Source organism: Prionailurus viverrinus, chromosome B4, assembly GCF_022837055.1.
Source record: "Prionailurus viverrinus isolate Anna chromosome B4, UM_Priviv_1.0, whole genome shotgun sequence".
In the NCBI taxonomy this organism is placed as follows: domain Eukaryota; kingdom Metazoa; phylum Chordata; class Mammalia; order Carnivora; family Felidae; genus Prionailurus; species Prionailurus viverrinus.
In genome coordinates this window covers 14,867,158-14,888,027 of record NC_062567.1, presented here as the reverse complement: position 1 = coordinate 14,888,027, position 20,870 = coordinate 14,867,158, and the positions used below count along the sequence as shown (strand labels likewise).

General features: G+C 36.2%; 1 protein-coding gene across 1 annotated transcript in view; it reads right to left on the bottom strand.

Moving 5' to 3' along the window:
- Positions 1-20,870, bottom strand: part of MALRD1 (MAM and LDL receptor class A domain containing 1) — a 779,242-nt gene that overhangs the window by 540,817 nt on the left and 217,555 nt on the right. The window lies entirely within an intron of this gene.

Below are 20,870 nucleotides of genomic sequence, written 5' to 3'. Positions count from 1 at the left end.
TCCTGCTATAGTTTAATAAGGAAGAACTTCAAGCAAACTCAAACTTAAAAAACATTTTTTCTTCCACTGTTATATGAATATACGTTTCTGTTTTCATTTTTCCTCACAGATGCTATATGTAGAAGGTGAAATTTTATTTTTTTTAAATTCTGTGCTTCTATTCAAAGTTATCTCACATGATTTATTGATGTCTCACTTGGAGAAAGTTTTATTTTATTTTTTATTTTTTTTTTATTTTTTTTTAATTTTTTTTTCAACGTTTATTTATTTTTTTTGGGACAGAGAAAGACAGAGCATGAACAGGGGAGGGGCAGAGAGAGAGGGAGACACAGAATCGGAAACAGGCTCCAGGCTCCGAGCCATCAGCCCAGAGCCCGACGCGGGGCTCGAACTCACGGACCGCGAGATCGTGACCTGGCTGAAGTCGGACGCTTAACCGACTGCGCCACCCAGGCGCCCCAAGAAAGTTTTAAAAGATCAAATTACTGACCCCAAACCTCTTGACATCTTCCCCCAGCTTCCTAGTGTTTCTTGAGAACTACCAGAATTTTCTCCGGAATTTGTCAGTAAGGAAATCAATCAACGTGGGAAAAGTTTATGGATCCAACTAATGGGCAAATATAACCCACCTAATATTGCCTGAGGAACATTTATTTAACAGTGCTATCCACAATCATGAATCAAAGAATAATACAGGCCAGGAAAACAAAAATGCAGAAAGAATACTCAGTACGAAATCATACAATTATTCTAATAAACTAAAAACCAGCAGTCAGGATTTAGCAGAACACACTGTAAGAAAATATTTTTTGTTCTATTAAAAACAAAGACTGCAGTTGGGTAAACAATAGGAAAAAAGCATATGCAAAGACTGATTACTAACAAATTCCCTGGACCACTATGTCTATCCCACTGCAATACAACATAGGACATTGTAACAAAGACTCAGAAGATGCAAGAAAATGGAAAAATTGGGTAAATAATAAGAAACACTGCCTTTGTTATACTGCTCATGAACAGAATAGCTTATTGAGAAAGGATAGAAAATTGATATCAAAATCTCAAGGTTTATGGAAAGTACCATTCTAATACATAAAAATATCTGTAAGCTAACCTGGGGGATATACACATACATAGCTCCACATGAGAGTACGGGCTCAACTGTTCCAAAGTATTTCTTTTTTTGCCATTATGTAGCCACAAATTTAAAAACTGGGCCATTTGAGGGGCACCTAGGTGGCTCAGTCGACTGAGCAGTTGAGCATCTGACTTCGGCTCAGGTTACCATCTCACCCCTCGTGCTCTGTGCTGATAGCTCAGAGTCTCGAGCGTGCTTTGGATTCTATGTCTCCCTCTCTGTCTGCCCCTCCCCCGCTCACACTTTGTCTCTCTCTCGCTCAAAAATAAATGCACATTAAATTTTTTTTTTCTAAATGGGCCATTTGTGAAAATTACAAATTTTCTCATTTGGGGGCCGTACCAGGTAAGCAGCATCTGAATGGATGCTATTTGCACAAAGCTTTTTTCTGGAGTTCATTGTATATGACGTGAGAAGCATTTTGAGAGTGCTTGTCTCACATTTAGATACCAATAAGATACCCATAAGAAGACACAAAAAATATTTGAGGCAGAAGACACTTGGGTCTTGCACTAAGACACAATGTAATCACAATTTTTGCCAAAATATATTCAATTTCTGAACCCTCTAAATGTTAGCATTCTTGAGAATAAACAATAGCTTCCACTCAAAATACTAAAACTCTCAGTTTGTATGTATATTTGCAGTTCCAGTCTCTTTTGAATATTAAATTAAGTCAGCCATTTAAAAAAAAAAGCCTATTTGATAACACATCACATCTTGAGAAAAAGTTACGAATGTTCAAGCTTAATTCTACCTTTGCCCTATATTAAATGTGGTCTTGCAAAAAGCTTGGCATGTTAGCCTAGGAAACTAGTCCTAAGAAAATAGTCACACAAAAAAAGAACAAACCCAAGTGTCTCTGTTCTGGAAAATTCACTTTCATTTCTGGTGTTTTTCCCAGAATAAATGGAAGGATATTAAAACACAAACATTATTGTATGCAGGGCGGTATTGCCATTTTAGAAATCGGAGAAGCCACATTTCACTCTTAAGTGCCATTAGTACCTTACTGAATTACTTAAAGGGCAACTGAAAATTCCAGTTTGGTCTAAATGACCCGAATTATCTGTAGAGGCCAATTCTATTTACATTAGAACTATCACTGGCTTGGAAATTTTGTAAAGTCATCCAGCCCTTCTAAGTTGTTCTTTTCATGGGCTGCCACATCTAGATGCTCCAACTAAAGACAGAATGGCCTTGTCAACTACATTGCAACTTTTAGTTTTACTATAACCAAAGATTAATAAGGGTCTAAAGACTTGCCTGAACTCATCTGTCTCTATATTTAGGAATCTCTGAATTACTGACCAAACGTTTTAAATGATCTGGAAACTACTGTCATTGTATATGTGTAATACACAATTTAATCATAATCTTACTATAATATTTTCAATTTACTGACACATATATGTATATATGTGGGTGAATTAACTCATAAGAAAGAAAAAATGGCATTAACTCCCCCTGACACCTACTACTTTAGCCATCCTGTGTTTGTAAAAAGAACACAAAATTCAAGAATATATCAATTTTTACTATAATGCATCTTCAGAAAGACTTGAAAGAAAGGACTTCTTCTTTGAAATTAAAATGTGTGTACATACAAACACACACACACACACACACACACACACACACACACATACATACACCCAACATGAAGCATCTAGAACTCCAATGCATTGTTGATGGGAATCTAAAATGGCACAGCCACTTTGAAAAATGGTTTTTCAGTTTCTTTTAAAATTAAACACACTTCCCTATAATGTGGCAATCCCACACATAAATATTGCTTATCCAAGAGAAATGAAGACATACCAAACAAAAACCTGTTCACAAAGTTTATAGAGCTTTATTTATAATCTCCAAAAGCTGAAAACAATCCAAATATCCCTCAACTGGTAAACAGTAAGGCAACTTATGGGAAATCTTTACAATGGGATTCCACTCAGCAATAAAAAAGAAACAAACTAATGGTACATATAACAACAGCTGTGAATCTCAAAAGCATTATACGAAGTGGGAGAAGCCAGACGCAAAAGGCTACGTGCTTCATGAAACCATTTATACAACAATGTAGAGCAGGAAGAACTACGGATAAAGAAATCAGATTAGTGTTGCCAGGGGCTGTGTGGGGAGGAAGGTCATTGATGACAAAAAGGAATGGGGAATCTGGGGGGATGATGGAAATACTGTCCTAGTTGTCGTGGTGGTTACACAAGTGTGTAAGTTTGCTGAAATTCATAGAGCTGCTCACCTAAACAGGTGAATTTTAATTACATGTACTATACCAAAATAAACAAATAAAAACATTTATTCTATACTTATTGCCATAAATCATCATTATCTTAAGTAGTATTTTCACTGTTTCCTAAATTGCTAATTTCATGCATGGCATTTTATAATTAGCACATAGTAATCCCAAGTATCTCAATGTATTTTTAAATTTAGCTATGAAAATTCTCTTGCTATCCACTAATAATTTTCCAGAGAGTATCTGTTTTTCCTTACTCTTCTTAGTGATGCCCACTTATTTTCATTTACTATTTCCATAATTACAAATGCAGAAACAAAGAAAACGAAAGATATTATAAAATTCTCTTTTCCCATGTATTTTATAGTTGACTAACAGCTGAGGTAGCCAAACTCCTATAAACTCATTCAGACAACTCACCAATATTTTACCACATAACCTATAATTTTAGGGGCTCATAGAAAGCCACTTTAGGATCCCAAACTTTCTAGGCTAATACTTAGGGAAATAGATTCAACATAAAAAAGGGTTTTGTTTTGTTTTGTTTTGCTGTCTTTGTTTTAGACACAAAGCATGAGTGGGGGAAAGGGGCAGAGGGAGAGAGAGAATCTTAAGCAGGCTCCATGTTCAGAGGCTTGATTCCATGACCCTGGGATCATGACCTGAGCTGATATCAAAAGTCTGATGGTCAACTGACTGAGCCACCCAGGTGCCCCAACGTAAAAAGGTTTTTAAATCATTGTTGGAGTTTTTATATAACCTTGAAACTAAACTCTATGAAATAAAACTTAGATTTCTGCCTGGCAAATTTTACTTTTCTGAATCTCTTTCCTTGTATGTTTCTGGCCACATCACATACAAAAAAAGTGCAAAATAATTCGAGTTTTCCAATTTGTGTATTTGTATATACATGTGAAAACCATTTATCATTAGACATGGGCCACAAAGCTCTAACTAAATTGTGTATACATTGAACACAGAAATGGATAATAAAAAATAAAATTACGGCACTAGCAGAGATGAAATAACATGCTGGGACACAGGTTAGTAGGACAAGCACTATAAAAGAATTACTTAAAAGAAAACATCTGATGTCTGACTCATCTGTGTAAGACCCTATTTGGGAAAAAAAATCATGGCAAAATTTTTGTTGTTATTTTGGCTTTTCACCGTATTTCTTATTACCATATTTTACCATATTTCTTCTGAGCTAATGTCAGGCAATGTCATATATGGTCTGCTAAGATTTTTTTATTCGTCAATGACTGTGTGCTTTGGTATTATGCCAAGTGTTTCCATGGTAACCAAAAAGAATTAAAAAAAAAAGTCCATCCTGCTGGTTTCTCACCATCTAGGACAGAAAAGACTAAATGGTGACAACTAGGGTGGAAGGAAGCAGGGGTGCGGGAAGCGGGGAAAATGGGTGATGGGCATTGAGGAGGGCACTTGTTGGGATGGGCACTGGGTGTTTCATGTAAGTGACGAATCACAGGAATCTACTCCCAAAGCCAAGAGCACACTGGATACACTGTATGTTAGTGAACATGACAATAAATTATACTTAAAAAAATAAAAGGAAAATGAAAGAAGAAAATTACTAATCGACATGAAGTTTTGGAATTTATTAGGTCCTTTATTTATCCATGCGACCCTTTTTTCCCATTTCCATAGATGATTATTCACATACAGCTTAGAAGGAAAATTTTGAGTTTAGGAGATTGCCACTTTTTTATAATTAGAGTCTAGAGAATTCATAAATTGAACCTTAATTTTGAGAATCTTCACATCAGGTAAGATATAAACGAAAGTCTTCAGGGAAAACTGACGACACTTTAGGAAGATTTTCTTAAAATAGGAAGCAAAGCAACATGCTCCTGGGTCGAGAATACTCATTTCAATTTTACCCTAAAGCAAGTATTTTACTTTTGATATAAAAATCTTCAAAAATAGGGTCTGAAATGGAACTGCTGGCAAATTCTTGGCTACAGAGTTGCTATTTGGTACAACCATAATGACTTACATGTTTCTTTGTGAAGGACTTGAAAGCAGCAATAATAAAGCTCAGTCTTATAATTAAAAACAAAAACAAAAACATAACTCTGAGGCTGAGTGTCAGCTGTCATTTATTATTTAACACCTGACCGACTTCCGATTCCTGTCCCTTGCCTGGTTCCCATAGGCATCTGAGTTTGCAATTCCTTGTGCATGTTAGGTCAAAGACCATGAAGGATCTGAGAGTTTACCCTATTTGCAGACTAACAAGGCAGTCTGCCACTGTTTCATAGACACATACCAGGTCCTTGATTTAGAGGGACAGCAAAGAGCACCAGCCAGAAAAATACCTTCCACTGGTTCCGCAATTCCCAGGGGCAACGTGATGATGCCCAGGTGTCCCCTCCACGTGAAGTGGGTAGTACCATAGAGAAGGATCCCAGACATTAGGAGCCTAGCTCTTATAAACTGCTGGTACACCTGCTTCTCTTCCACTCCAGAGAGATACGATAGGAGGAAGGAAGAGAGGATGCTTAATCTGGAATTAGTGAGCAAATGTCTCAGGGTAAAAGCTATTCACTATTTACTCAGAGGCTGAGCTGTGAAGAACATAAGAAATCTATGGAGAATTATCTTACAACAGTGAAGATGGATGGTTGCTACACTGCTGATACATTTAATTTGCAGAAGCACCATGACTCCCCTTAATGTATGTGTAAATTAAAATGTTTGTATCAACTCAGCCTCCTTTTCTCTTACATAATGCCTAATTTCATACTATTTGGAACAAAATGGGCATAATTTGTTGTAGTCTTCCAGAAAAGGCCACCCACTTGCCGTTGGCCTAGCTCCTTTTACACCCACAGTATCTTTTCCCGTCAGAGCTTCTGTTGTGTTGAGAGTAGAGATTAAAAAAAAAAAATCAAGGAAGGAGAATGTGGTTGAGGAAATAAGGTCATTCAAAATATCATTCATGTTTCTTTATTTAGATAGAATTCTTTCTGTTACTCTTGAATGAAAGAAACAGAAACCTTAAAAAATAATTTCTAAGTATTCAAGTCATATGAAATTGATTTGCTTTCCATGGTCGTGAAAGGGTTGGCAAACTACAATTATTCTGATACATTTCTTTCCAGGTAGTTTCAGATGTACAAAAAGGGCCAAAATTTGGGTGAGTCCCCCCTCCTCCAATATAGTCACCTAATATGCCTCAGTTTAAAAAAGAGAAATGTTAATCAGTTTTAAACAAATTTGCTACTTGACACTATACAAACCCACATGCTATTTTAAAGTATCCTCCAGAGACTCATATACCATCCAACCCATTTCACATCTCATCTATTATTTGAAAGAGGACAAATGGTACTCAATTTCTTCAGTCCTAAGAATTTATGGAACCTATTGGATTGGAGGTTACAAAGAAGCATTTAATTGAAAATAGCCTGGTCGATATTAGAGAGAAAAAAGTCAAGAAGGTTTGGAACTATTAATTTAAAAGTTCATGAAAATAGGTTTTTATCATTTAAAAATGATACAATATGTATAATAAGATTTTAATAGAATGCAACACAATACTGTCCTCGTGACTGGTTCATACATGCCAGAGTGAAATTCTCATTTAAATGGCATAGGTCTAAAATTCATAAATGCTATTTTTTACCCAATAATCAGGCAAGTTTTTCATCCCCTACACCACTAGAGATAATACTTAGAGGAAAATAAGTGATGCTGCAATTTATCATTTTAATATACAATGTCTTTTTGCAACACTGGTCATCTATCCCTCATTCTTCCTGTGTGAAAGGAGGCTCCAAATAATAACCCCTACTTCTATGTGGCAATTTAGAACTGACCCAGGCCTAAAGCAACAAAAATTAGGTCACAGATTAAAACCCAAACGATAACCCTCATTTACCTTTTGCTTTGGTTTAATATCCCATTAATACTCACCTAGTAGTTATTGCGAATTAAAAATCCTATTTCAATGTTACTTCCTCAGAGAAGCCTTTTACACAAGCTCAAGAAATTTCCCTTTACAAATTTCTCATAACTTTTAATTGTATCAATATTTGTACATTTAAATGTTTGTCTCCTGTAGGAGACTTGAGGGACGGGCTTCATGAGGTTCATTGAGGACACACAGCATTGTAAACACACTTAACAAGTACCGGAATATTTTTAGGGAAAAATGCAACTTCTAATTTCAACTGAAATTACTGATGTTATTCAATGCCATCCCTATCAAAATGCCAATGGCATTTTTTCATGGCACTACAACAAAAAATCCTAACATTTGCATGGAACCACAAAAGACTTGCAATACCCAAAGCAATCTTGAGAAAAGAAAGTTGGAGGCATTACACTCTGTGATTTCAAACTATACAACAAGACTACAGTAATCAAAACAGTATGGCGCTGATACAAAAATGGACACACAGACCAATGGAACAGAATAGAGTCCAAAAATAAACCTACACTTATACAGTCAATTAATCTTTGACAAAGGAGGCAAAAATATGCAGTGGGAAAAAAGACAACCTCTTCGATTAATGGTGTTAGGAAAACTGGAAAGCTACACATAAAATGAAACAGGACCACCTTGTTATACCATGTTAAAAAGTAAACTCAAATGGATTAAAGATTTAAATGTAAAACTAGAAACCATAACATTTCTGGAAGAGGGCATAGGCAGTAAGCTCTTTTATACTGATCTCAGAAATATGTCTTTAGATCTATCTTCTCAGGCAAGGGAAACAAAAGCAAAAATGAGATTATATCACACACATTGCACAGTGAAAGAAACCATCAAGGAAATGAAAGCTCAACCCACTGAATCAGAGAAGATGTTTGCAAATGAAATAACTAATAAGGGGTTGGTTATTATCCAAAATATATTAAGAATGCATACAATTCAATACCCTGTCCCCAAAAAATCTTTTTTAAAAAATGAGCAAAGGACTTGAATAGGCATTTCTCAAAAGATGACAAACACATGGTCAACACACACATAGAAAGATGCTCAGGGTCACTCATCATCAGGGAAATGCAAATCAAAACACCAATAAGATACCACATAACATCTGTTGGAATGGCTATTACTGAAGACAAGAAATGACCAGTGTTGGTGAATATGCGGAGAAACCTAGGGAAGGAACCCTAGTGCACTGCTGGTGGAAAGCAAAATGATACAGACACAATGGAAAACAATATGGAGGTTCTTCAAAAAATTTAAAATAAAACTACCATAGGACTCCCTAATTCCACTTCTGAGTATTCATGTGAAGAAGATGAAAACACTAATTCCAAAAGATATACATACCCCTATGTTCACTGTAGCATCATGTACAATAGCCAAGGTATGGAAGCAACCTAAATATCCATCAATAGATAAATGGATAAAGAATATGTGGTGTGTATATGTATGTGTGGAATCTAAAAAAAAAAAATACAGATAATAATCTGGTGGTTGCCAGAGGGGAGAGGGTGGGAGATGGGTAAAATAGAGGAAAGGGATTAAAAGGTACAAATTTCCAGTTATAAAATAAGACAGAAGGATGCAATATACACCATAGAGAACATAGTTAATCATATTGTAACAACTTTATACAGTGACAGATGGCAGCTAGATTTATCACGTTGATCACTTTGTAGTGTATATAAATGCTGAATCCCTACGTTGTACACCAGAGACATAATAGTGTATGTCAACTATATTTAAATTGAAATAAAACTATTGATGTTACTCATAATGTAATACCATACTGCCCACATGTTTCACATGACACATGATTATCATATAAACAGAAAAGCACAGTACATATTGATTTGTCCTTGTATTTCACACCACATATCTAAATTATAGACAAATTCTGCTTCTTTCTTCTTTTACAACTCCCTATATCTTTCCCTTATTTACACAGCCTTGTTCCCAGATTCCAATTCAACTTCTACCTGTATTTGTATAGCTTTCTTATGCTTTTCTCCCTTTTCCATTTCTAATGCAGATATACCTGCACTTCCAGGTTCTTCCATTTAACCTTCAGTCATTTTGGAATCATTACTTTCTTTCTGTAATAGTATACATTCCATTTGTTACAGGGATTTTATTTCCATGTATTTGTTAGCTGTCACAATTGCAGACAGTCTTGCAACTTTTTTTTATTCTATAATTTTGGCACGTAGCATCTGGAATCCAAAACTCTTATTTTCTATTTAAATAAATGAGACCCAGAAGGTTTAAATAACTCACCCACAGGTCCACATATAGACTCTGTTGGTAAAATGATGTCCAAAACGTTCACAAAAGAGTAATTCTTAACTAGTTTTAAAAATTCAAAAACTTTACTCAAAATTTAACTTTTCATTTTTCTTTTTCCCTTTATTAGGCTTCTAAGTTTTGTCTTGTTTTTGTTTTTGTTTTCTGTTTACTAATCAGTGACTGATAGGAATTAAAGAACAGGGGATCTATGAAAATAATACACGATCAATTTAGATAGTTCTTTGTATCTAGATAATTATTCTGATTACAAATTTGTAACAACTGAGTATGTAGCACTGTTGCCCTACTAATATAATGTCTTCCAAACATGTCATACTTTAATTTTCATGGTACATTATATTCATTATGTATTTATACTTCAAAGTCCTACCATAGATGAGATTTCCTCTACACTATACTTAAAAAACCAACACTTTTTCCAAGTTAGATTTTAAAATATAATGTTAGTTAAAATAGTAATTGCTTTTGAAACCAATGCTTTGAATTACATTCTTTCTCTCTAAAAACGTAATACGCCATTTGCAACATAGCTTTAGGTGTTTGCCACTATTAGGCGCACAGGCACTTTGCAGATGCTCTTAAAATCTGATTTTAGGGGCGCCTGGGTGGCGCAGTCGGTTAAGCGTCCGACTTCAGCCAGGTCACGATCTCGCGGTCCGTGAGTTCGAGCCCCGCGTCAGGCTCTGGGCTGATGGCTCAGAGCCTGGAGCCTGTTTCCGATTCTGTGTCTCCCTCTCTCTCTGCCCCTCGCCCGTTCATGCTCTGTCTCTCTCTGTCCCAAAAATAAATAAACGTTGAAAAAAAAAATTAAAAAAAAAAATCTGATTTTAAAGTCATCTTTATTACCGACATGTGGAAATATGAGTAACCATCCCAACTATTTATTGCTGAATAGATATTTGAGAGTATTGGGGTTGGTAAATTTAACATAATGGGCATTATGATGTAGCTTCAGCAGGGGGAATCTAGTTCATCAAAATCCCTGATTTCACATATATTCATGCTTCGGCTAAAATATATAATGGACCTCACTAAACCACAGAATGACAAGAACAACAGACAGGAATATCCACAGCTGTTGCACACCCTTTCACACAGTAATTAAATATCCCTTCCTAAATGCTTGGAAAAGTGGATAATTTTAACTACAGAGACCTAGAGTAAAATCCACACTGTATTTTACATCCGGGAAGTCCCTGCAACCCAAGTGAAATAAAAATAAAAAGCAGATATCAATTTCTGACAAATTAGTATGTAACTTCCCCTTGAACACAGGGAATTTGTTATCAAAACCTCTGTGACGGCACTTTCAGGTGGGTCAGATGGATGGCCCTTTGTCCCAGTTCTGCTTGAGGAAAATACCCAAGCACAAGACACCTCGGCTTCAACTGATGGGAAATAAGCCTGAATTCTCCTTTGTTCTCTATTTTGTTCTTCCCTCTGGTGGCCAGTCTCTACCCTGGGGCTTCTTTTCAAGAGAACGAGTTAGTGTCCAGCAGTGTTTCAAATAATAATTTACTTTAGAGTGCTGGGTCGGAAATCCCAGATCAATTTACATCTGGGTTTTCTCCTTCATACCGAGCCACTCCATAGCCGAAGAAAATAAACACTAAGGTCTTGCCAGCCTTCTCTCAATATCTGCAACTCAGTACAGTCACCTTGAGTCTGGTCTTTAGTGACCCAGGCATTTGTCACAGAAAAAGAATAGAACCCAAAAAATGCCAATTTATTAATATAAAATTTAGCAGCATAACTGGCAATGTGCCTCAATACCTATGTCAGCTGGTCATCAAATAAGGTTTTCAGGAGAGGAAATCAACTTGAACAAAACCAAGACCAGAAGCATGTTTAGTGTGCATACAGAGTAGAGGGAAGGTGGTGTGGAATATTCTGGAGAGACCATACCAACAAGCTAACACAGTTGTCCACCTGATTGAAAGGCATAGCATCCTTTGTGTAGCACACAGATAAAATCTTCACCAGTAACAGAAGCTTGTATTAGGAGTACAAAACATCAGGTTATTATAATTCAACTATCTTCCATTAACTAAATCTAAGTCAGTGTCTTTTTAAGGCAATTAAGAGAGAATATAGGCCCCTTGATGCCATTTGAGAGATAAGCTAAATGGAATAATCACATTTACAAGTTATCTCCAGGTACTTTAAAAATAGACTCAGACATGAAAATAACGGTGCCTCCTAATTTAGACATCATTTAATCCAATATTTCCTAAACTGGTTTTACCATCAGAATCACTAAGGGCTTTTGTTAAAAATACAGATTCTTAGGACTTCCCTCTGGAGCTTCTGGTATGATATGTGTAAAGACTGAGAATCTGTATTTTTCTTAAAAGAAAATATCAGATTGTTCTGATAATTAGGAACATTTCAGAACTACTAATCTAATCCACATTCTGTGTTTAAAAGGACAAGGTAAATTCCTAGAAAAGTTAAAGCCCTTTGCCAGATGAGGTGTTAATATGCATTTTATATATGTATGTGGGTATGAATATAAACACAGACAAATGCCCTAGAGACATAGTAGTCTGCCTTATAGTAGAGATAAGACATAGTATAAGAATGCCTTTTTTTTTTCATGTTTATTTATTTTTGAGAGAGAGAAACAGAGAGTGAGCGGGGTGGGGCAGAGAGGGAGACACAGAATCCAAAGCAGGGTCCAGGCTCTGAGCCGTCAACACAGAGCCTGATGTGGGGCTCAAACTCACACGCTGTGAGATCATGACCTGAGTCGAATTCTGACACTTGACAGACTGAGCCACCCAGGCGCCCCAAGACTGCCTCTTAAACCAGATTTTTGTCCATTCAATCATGTTACCAGAAAGCATATATTATGCACAGATTTATTTATTGCTCAAAAGGATTTTTTTTTCTTTTTCCTAAACTCTGGAGGATTCCTAGTTGTATCTTGTAGCCTCTTGTATGCCAACTAAAGCCTTAGGAGAAAACTGTTTTCCATTTAGATAAGCTCCCTGTTCAGTTTCTACTACCTAAGAATCCATTCTGTTTTCTCTAGTTCTCCACTGCTGCCTATAGTATACCTAAAATAATACTGTCTCACAGTGAGCTCTTAGCATTTAAGCTTCTAAGGAATAGAAATCTCCTTTAATGACAACATTTTAATACTGAAACAAAATTAGAACACAATATGAAAGCTACTTAATATAGAATTTATTTAGATGTGCTTTTCATTCCCAAGATTTTGAAGGTACATTTACTTATACTATGCTTCAAGCTCATGGATAGAAATCACAAGTTACCGAAATGCTAAGTAAAATCAGTTGAGAGACCATCGTCACCACCCGGGTCCTGATCATCCCAGCTCACTGTTCCCTGAGGAAGGTACAGATGACAGGGACATTTCACACCCAAGGCTGCAATAGTTTCATAAGTGCTAAGGAAACCAAGATCCAGAACGATCAGTTGACATTTGGTCTGGCAGATGAAGTCTGCAATAACTAAGTCTCAAAGTAAGTCTAAAATCTAAGTGTATATATATAAATTAGCTGGCTTTTGAGTGACATATTGACATGCCTGCCAGTTCTACAGAAAATACAAGTAAATACTGGGTGGCTCATTCAGTTAAGTGTCCAAATTTGGCTCAGGTCATCTCGCGGTTCGTGGGTTCAAGCCCCGCGTCAGGCTCTGCTGACAGCTCAGAGCCTGGAGCCTGCTTTGGATTCCGTGTCTTCCCCTCTCTCTGCCCCTCCCCCATTCATGCTCTGTCTCCCTCTGTCTCAAAAATAAATAAATGTTAAAAACAATTTTTTTTAAAAAAAAAAAGAAAGAAAATGCAAGTAAGCAATGGCCTTTTAACATAAGTCATTAGCCTTGGAGCTCTGCTAATTTTGAATTGCATGGAAATTGGAAGTTTCACCTCTCACTAATCACTTAAAAACTATTTTCACATAAAATTATCTAAGCATTCAGGGGCGCCTGGGTGGCGCAGTCGGTTAAGTGTCCGACTTCAGCCAGGTCACGATCTCGCGGTCCGTGAGTTCGAGCCCCGCGTCGGGCTCTGGGCTGATGGCTCAGAGCCTGGAGCCTGTTTCCGATTCTGTGTCTCCCTCTCTCTCTGCCCCTCCCCCTCCATGCTCTGTCTCTCTCTGTCCCCAAAATAAATAAACGTTGAAAAAAAAATTTAAAAAAAATTATCTAAGCATTCAAGGAAAGGTGATACCACAGGAAGAAATCAGTGGGGTAATAAATGTAGTAAATCATATATGAACAGCATGACATAATGTGGTACTAAAAAAGAACGTCACCTAACGTGTTTTAAAATATGGGTAAAAGGGCTATTCTTAGTTTTGAATGCATTTTTAGATAGGAGAATGAACGGATTAAAAGGGATTCCTTCAGCTTAACTTAAGAAGAGGACATTCACTTGCATGTAATTCGTAAGAATCTTCGTGCTAAAAGGAAGGCTTCCCTTCTCAAACCCTCACTTTTATGCCTTCTTCCATCTCCTTCATCCTCGTGTTAATGACCTCCTTCCAATCTATTCTGTTAAACTTTCTGAAAATAAAACAGATGTGCTCATCAGAGAACCATCACTCCACATCTTAGCCTTCTGAACCAGAAAAGTGGTTCTACCCCGTTTCTTCTTAGTATACACAGTTGATCCTTGAATAGTGCAGGAGTCAGAGGAGCACGCTTCTCTGCATTTGAAAATCCTGGTAGAACTTTTGACTCCTCCAAAACTTGACTACTAAACCTTGACTACTACTTGACAACAACAAACAGATGATTAATACATCCTTTGTATGTTATGTGTATTAGACAGTGTGTTTTTATAATAAAGTGAGCAAGAGGAAAGAAAACATTAAGAAAGTCATAAAGAAGAGAAATACCGTTACGGTACTCTACTGTATTTATGGGAAAAAATCCACGTATAAGTGGATCTGTGCAATCCAAATCCATGTTGTTCAAGGCTTAACTGTCTTCCCAAACCTAGATGACAAAGAGGTACTGATATAGCGACATACCTTTCAGTTAATGAATGTGTTCTGTTCTCCCAGGTAAGAGAGAAGAGGCCTGCAAGTGTTGGTTATATGATTATGGAACCATTGAAATAAATCTAAACAGGGGCGCCCTGGTGGCTCGGTCAGTTAAATGTCTGATTTCGGCTCAGGTCATGATTTCATGGTTCATGAGTTCGAGCCCAGCCTTGGGCTCTGGGCTGACAGCTTGGAGCTCAGAGCCTGGGGCCTCCTTCAGATTCTGTGTCTTCCTCTCTCTCTCTCCCTCTCTTCTGCTTGTACTCTGTCTCCCTCTCTCTCTCTCTCTCTCTCAAATAAACATTAAAAAGAATTTTAAAACAAGAAAGAAATCTAAACAAATCATAATGCTTGAAACTATTCAAAAGTTATGTTGAAAGCAGTAACCGACAATGTGGCAACCTGGGAAAAAAAACAACAAAGAATCATGACTAAGGATGACTTAGAATTTCTAAGATCATCAACAACAGCAAAACACACTTCTTCTATTATATATTGAAACAATATAATAATCTTGTGGAATCCACAGGGACTCATCATAAAGATCACGGCTCAGCAAACTTGTAAATATTTGTTTTTTTCTTAAACTGGAAGTCTTACGGGGAAAAAAGAAGCTTTTTCTTTAATTGAAACATAGCCATACCAACTTGTCTTGTGTTCTCTTAAGCTGCTTTCATACTACAGTGACAGAGTTGAACAGTCCTACCAGTGACTCTAGAGCCGTAGAGCCTAAAATATTTACTACCTAGCTCTTGGTAGGAAAAGTGCACAAACGCCTGCTATAGATTACAACTGTTTTGACTGTCAGAATCAATCACACGATGAAAAAGCCCTTTAGAACCTCTGAGTTTTTAAGTAAATAACTGAAAAATATAAAAATGTGCTAACAAATCACTTAATGTTGAATAATTAAGGCTACACTATTTTAAAGTTGCCCTTTTAGGATCCATATTTCTTTTCTATCAAAGTAAATGTTAAGAGCTTTGTGTTCAACTCAATTGAAAAACTTCAAAAAAAAAAAAGCATTGGAAATATCTGTTGGTCTTTGCAATTTTAAGACTCCTAGCTAAACTTGTGAAATGCAAAATACATTGTATATAACATACACTTAGGTGAAAGCGACTCCTAGGTGAGGCACACAAAATAGGAAAAGGATATCTGCAATACTATTTAAGTTATTTTAGAAAATTACAACTTCATCTGTAAAGCCAAATTTTCTACATAGCAATCTTCTATTTCATGTGCTTGTGGTGGCTTTGTAGGTAGAAGCCCTAATTTTAGAGATATAAATATCTCCAAATATAAATATCTCTAAAATATCAAAATATTTTCCCTACCCTTGGGGCGCCTATGTGGCTCAGTCGGTTAAGCATCCAACCCTTGGTCTCCACTCAGATCATGATGCTGGGGGATCGAGCTCCGAGTTGGGCTCCGTGCTGACAGTGCCGGGCTTGTCTCTCTCTCTTCCTCTCTTTCTACCCCTCCCCTGGTCTCTCTCTCTCTCTCTCTCTCAGAATAAATAAATATTAAATTAAAAAATTATTTTCCCTAATGTGACAGAAAGTATTGAAAGATGGCATTTTATCTGAGAGATTAACTCTGGCAGAAAGAATGACGGGCAGAGTGAGACAGGGAAGAAAGGGTGGCTTATAAGGATTACTTAACTTGTCTATCACTGTGCCAGGACCTAATGGGCCTTCTGAGGCACCTTAAGAAATAATTTAAGAATTCTCAACCTTGGAGGAGAAAAGGGCTTCATCCCACTCATGAATGGCCTCATGGGCACAAACTCTCCCAGACTTTTGGGTTGCACCTGTAGGAGTATCTCACCTCCTACTATGACAGAACCATGAGATGTGGGCCAGTTCAAGCATATATACCGACACCATCTGGTCAAAGCCTGAGATCAAAATGTGTGCTTGAAAAGTCACCTGTTTCTGCTGTCTTTATGTATTCTCTCTCTATATTCTCCCTGCGTGATCCAGTTCTGTATTTTCAACTACCACTGACATGTTGAATGATTATCCCAAATCTTACTTCATAGGTATCTCTGCCCTAAATTGCAGACTTTTCTCCCAAGCACTTGCTGGGCATTTCCACTTTGATGTCTCACAGAAATGTCAAAGTTTTAAAATGTTTGAAACGAATCATCTTCCTCCCTAGAACTCCCTCTCCCTTTCTCTATTCTTTCAACCAATGGCTCCTAAAGTTGTCTCTACCAGAATCCTGACTGATCTTTGACCATTCCCCCTCATTTATGTCACATATGCAAGCTCAATGACATCACTTTTAAAATATTTCTTGAATCCTTTTCACTCCATCTTTACCTTATGTTCCCTTTTTAGGCCCAAATTGACTCTCACCTGGACTTATATATTTGTGTATATATACATTAAAAATACACATATCATATGTTATGTATATGTATATAGTACACTATATATATGCCATTATATATAAATATATCAATATATAACACATTTAATGGTATTTATAGTATATTATGACATACATATTTAATAGTATATTTAATGTTATATATGCCTGCATATATTTAATGGTAGCCCTACTTCAAACATGTCCTCCTCACAGGCATTAAAGTGAATCTATATAAAATTCTCTTCTGATTAACTCAGTTAATGGATTAAAAGCTTTAATGGCTCCCATCACCTGCAGATCAATGCATTCATTCTTGAACACAACATGTGAGACATTCCCTGATTTGGCTTCTGTGAACTTCTCCCTGCCTCAAGCTTTATGCACCATGAATTCTAGAACTGCTTAGTGGTTGTTCACAAGAGCATGCTTTGCATGGTTTTTAAAAAATTTTTTAATGTTTATTTATTTTGAGACAGAGAGAGAAAGCCAGGGAGGGGCAGAGAGAAGGGGAGAGAGAATCCCAGTGTCTACACTGTCAATACAGAGTCCAACATGGGTCTCAATCTCATGGACAACGAGACCATGACCTAAGCTGAAATCAAGAGTCAGACTCTTAACAGACTGAGACATCCAGGTACCCTGAACATGCTATCCCTAATGTGTGTATATTTGCATAGGTTTCCTTGTCTCCTTAATCTCTGATCCCCACCCCAACATGGTCTTCTCCTAATACTTTAAGATATAAGTCATACAACATCTTCATGGAAACCAGCATGCTAAGTCAGATGTCACTCCCTTTTTTATGGTAATTATGTGCTTGTCTCTGTCTCACTTTGTCCCCTGTGTGCACTATGAAGACAATAATCATCTAGCATTCATGTTTGTATCCTCGCCAAATAGCACAGTGCCTAGGGCATTGTAGGACCTAATATCAGTGAACAAATGAATGTATCAAAAGACCTGAATTAACACTCAAATAAAAAGGTTACCTTTGAACTAAGTTAAAATTTAGGGAGATTATACTCAAAAGTTTCTTTTTTATTTTTTTAATGTTCATTTACTTTTGAGAGAGAGAGACAGAGAGAGACAGAGTATGAGCAGGGGTAAGGGCAAAGAGATAGGGAGACACAGAATCTGAAGCAGGCTCCAGGCTCTGAGCTGTCAGCCCAGAGTCTAATGCGGGGCTCAAACTCATGAACTACAAGATCATGACCGGAGCTGAAGTCAGATGCTTAATTGACTGAGCCACCCAGGCACCCCTCAAAAGTTATTTTTTGCTATTTATGTTCCATTTCTTTCAGGAAATTAATTATTTCCTTTCATTATATCAATATTTTTTGCATATAAAAAAGAAAGAGGAAGTATAATGGCCTTATCTAAGACTATGAAAGTAGAGTTCTTGACATCCAAGAATAAAACTTGAATTATCTGAAAGGAAATTAAAAACACACTGTGATATTAAGTGTATTTTAGATACTTAAAAATAATTGGAATTTATAGTAGTTTATACTAGAAATTAAGGAAAGCTTTCTTTAAAGATATGATAAAGCTAAGTCTAAGTTTCTAGTAAAGATCGTTGCGACTTAAAATATACAAAAAAATTATCAGTTGTGAATTTATAGAATTTTATAATTGAAATAGTTTGTAGAACATTTCATTATTCTAATGAGGAATTAAGTAAGTGAAAGATTAAGGAACATCTATAAGATCACAAGGTCCCTTAGTAAAAACTTTAAACATATGAATTGAAGTATGGTAATTCCTGCCTTAAAGTTATTTCCACTTTATCATATTGTTTCTCCAGTACTTGAAAAAAAACCTGCAAATAGTGAAAGTTCTACTTCTTTCTTACCAATTTGGATGCCTTTTCTTTTTTTGTTTGTTTGATAAATAAAAGTAGTGAGAGTGGATATCCTTGTCTTGTTCCTGATCTTAGAAGAAAAGCTCTAAGTTCTTCACCACTAAGTATAATGTTAGTTGTGGGTTTTTCAGATATGGTTTTTATTATGTTGAGGTATGTTCTCTCTAAACCTACTTTATTGAGAGTCTTTATCATGAATGGATATTGTATACTCTCAAATGCTTTTTCTACGGGCACCTGGGTGGCTCAGCCAGTTAAGCATTGGACTTTGGCTCAGGTCATAATCTCATAGTTCATGAGTTCAAGCCCCACATCAGGCTCTATGCTGACAGCTCAGAGCTTGGAGCCTGCTTTGGATTCTCATTCTCTCTCTCTCTCTCTTTTCAAAAATAAACATTAAAAAAGGCAAATGGTTTTTCTATATCCATTTAGATGATCATATATGGTTTCTATCCTTTCTCTTGTTAATATGATTTATCACATTGGTTGATTTGCAAATATTGAGACATTCTTGCATACCAGGAATAAATCCCACTTGATCATAGTCAACGTATTTTTATTATTGGATTCAGTTTGCTAATACTTTGTTGAGGATGTTTCCATCTGTGTTCATGAGACATACTGGCCTGCAGTTTTCATTTTTTGTAATATCTTTATCTGGTTTTGGTACCAGGATCAATGTTAGCCTTGTAAAATGAATTGGGAATTTTTGGTTCCTCTTCTTTGGAATACTTTTGGAATACTTTAAGAAAAATAAGTATTACCTCTTCTTTAAATGTTTGGTAGAGTTCATCTGTGAAGCCACCTTATCCTGGACTTTAGTTGAGAGTTTTATGATTACTGATTCAATTTCACTGCTAGTAATCGGGTCTGTTCAAATTTTCTATTTCTTCCTGATTCAGTTTTAGAAGGTTGTATGTTTCTAGGAATTTATCCATTTCTCTAGGTTGTTCAATTCTTTGGCATATAATTTTTCATAATATTTTCTTAGAATCCTTTGTATTTCTGTGGTGCTAGTTGTTATTTCTCCTCCTTCATTTGACTTTAAGTGCTCTTTTTTTTCCTTTTAAATAAGTCCTTCCAAGAGTTTATCAATTATGTTGATTTTTCTTCCAAGAACCAGCTCTTGGCTTCACTAATCTGCTCCATTATTTTTTAGTCTCTATTTCATTTATTTCCACTCTAATCTTTGTTATCCCATTCCTTCTGCTGGTTTGGGGTTTTATTCTTATTTTTCTAGCTCCTTTAGGTGTAAGGTTAGGGGTTTTGAGATTTTTCCTGATTTTTGAGTAGGCCTATATTGCTCTCATTTTCCATCTTAGAACAGATTTTGCTGCATCCCAAAGATTGTGAAACATTATGTGCTCATTTTCATTTGTTTCCATGCACTTTTTAAATTTCAATTTATTGGTTGATACATTAATTATTTAGTAGTATATCATTTAGCCTCCATGGATTTGTATTCTTTCCAAATTTTTTCTTGTGGCTGATTTGCAGTTTCATACACTTGTGTTCAAAAGAGGGGCATAACATGACTTCAAACTTCTTGAATGTATTGATATTTATTTGAGATTACATATAAAAAGCCTGAAAGATTAGACCAACAATTGATTGGAACTGATAAACAAACACAGTAAAGTCACAGGATACAAAATTGGTATACAGAAATCTGTTGTATTTCTATATACTAATAAGAAAGAGAAATTAAGAAACCATTCCATTTACAATCACACCAAAAATAATAAAATACCTAGGAATGAACTAAACCAAGCAAGTGAAAGAACTGTACTCCGTGAACCACAAAACGTTGATGAAAGAAACAGAAGACGACACAAACAAATGGAAAGATATTCCATGCTCATGGACTGGAAAAACCAATAGACTGTTAAAATATCCATATTACCCAAAACAATCTACCACTTTAATGCAATACCTACCAAAATACCAAC